Raw genomic sequence first — 1,981 nt, 5'->3', positions numbered from 1 at the left:
CTGATACTAGTAGGCATGGTAACTAACTGATACTAGTAGGCATGGTAACTAACTGATAATACTAGGCATGGTAACTAACTGATACTTGTAGGCATGGTAACTAACTGATAATACTAGGCATGGTAACTAACTGATACTAGATGGCATGGTAATGAACTGATACTAGTAGGCATGGTAACTAACTGATAATACTAGACATGGTAACTAAGTGTTACTAATCGGCATGGTAACTAACTGCTAATACTAGGCATGATTGCTAACTGAAAATAATAGGTCTGGTAACTAACTGATACTAGTGGCCCATTTCTCTGGAGTTTCTGATTTAATTAGTGTTTCATAGGAACCCTACAGTGTCCCTCCTCATGAAATACATGCACACAGTTTACTGGTGTGGTTTTGGAGTGTTTTGCTGTGTGTGGTTAGGTGTGAACTCCCCCATCCCCCCTCCCTTAGGCCCCTCGAGTTTCTGTCCTCATATTGGAGAGAGATGGCTGCAGAGCAGCTGTGTGTGCGTGTATGTGTGCGTACCTGCATGCGTGTGTGGAAGACACAGCCAGAGCTGCGGTAGGGAGAGCCTGAGACTCAGGTGTGGTCAGATGGGCTGTGAGGAGTGAGGGCACAGTGGAACTGAGGTAGGGAGAGCCTGAGACTCAGGTGTGGTCAGATGGGCTGTGAGGAGTGAGGGCGCAGTGGAACTGAGGTAGACAACTTTCCAGTCATTTCATTTTGTTGAAACCACAAAAACACACATACATTGTATGTCCAGAGAGTAGTAAAGCTTTCTTTCACTGTGAGAGATTCGATTTTTGTCTTATTTTATCTCATATTTGATTGCCATAATCTGTGGCACTGGCATACATATTGTCAGTTATATATTGATCTGATTTATCTCTTTACAGGTGGATGGCCTTGCTCACACAAATGCCATATCATATAGACTACATAATAAGCAGATCACCTCACTGAGACAGTTAAACCTATATCTCTGGTCCAGCCGAAGGGAACCGACAGTTGCTGAACCGCGCGGCTGTAATTAAAAAAGGATAGCACTGACGCACCTTTCTTGCGCAATCAAATTTCCAAAAGCGCAACAGTCGCTTTACCGCGGAGCTCCAAACGCAGAGGTCAAGATTTCCACGCTCATCTTCTTGAGACCACACCAAAATGAACCGGAACACACTTCATCCCGGGTGAAACCTGAGTAGCCTGAACTGAACTGAAGATGTAGTTGGCGATTGTTATATTTACCTGAAGACAAGGCGAAATATGTAGAGTGACAACAGAAAATGACAAAGACGTTCTCAGAGTAAATGAGTTTAGTAACTATAACAGAGATGATAGTGCATGTTGTAAAGCGCATGCGCAAATCACCACTGTTGCTTTAGTTTAGGACGGTTGGTTACAATTTGCTCCCAAGTATTGTAGCTATTTACAGCCCACACATTTTTTTTAAATTGCTTAAATCAGCTTGATCTGACCTGAGTTAGAACCATCAACAACAAGCAGGTTAAGTAACTGTAGTGGTTAAATACAGTACTTTGTTTACATCGGATAATTCAGTGCGTTGTAGATTATGTAACGGGTAAACCGGTTCTTGGTAACCCTTTACCATGCACACTGCTGGAGACTACATGCGCTTCTATTAATGACCGTAATTAAAACCGAAAAGTAAAGCAATAAAATAAAATTAAACGTTTGATAATGAGTCTATAATGACACATTTTCTTTCTTCTTCATATTTCCATAGGCCGTATTGCGCGTGTGTGCATGGATGCACATGTATCCACACACACAGACACACGTGTTTGCCAGTCTATAGCATTGACTATTGTGTAGTGGGAGCACACCTAGGGATTACAGAAGTCAAGCTACTGAAAAAAACCTCCAGACAAATATATAGGCCTAAACGTTTTGGGTTTTGCTTGCCTGCCCTCATATTTATTTAGGTAAAATTCGTTGGTTGGGCTATGTTTTAACCGGG

Source organism: Oncorhynchus masou, chromosome 29 (assembly GCF_036934945.1).
Source record: "Oncorhynchus masou masou isolate Uvic2021 chromosome 29, UVic_Omas_1.1, whole genome shotgun sequence".
Taxonomy (NCBI): Eukaryota; Metazoa; Chordata; class Actinopteri; order Salmoniformes; family Salmonidae; genus Oncorhynchus; species Oncorhynchus masou.
The sequence above is the reverse complement of the archived record's forward strand: the minus strand, read 5'-3'. Positions refer to the sequence as shown.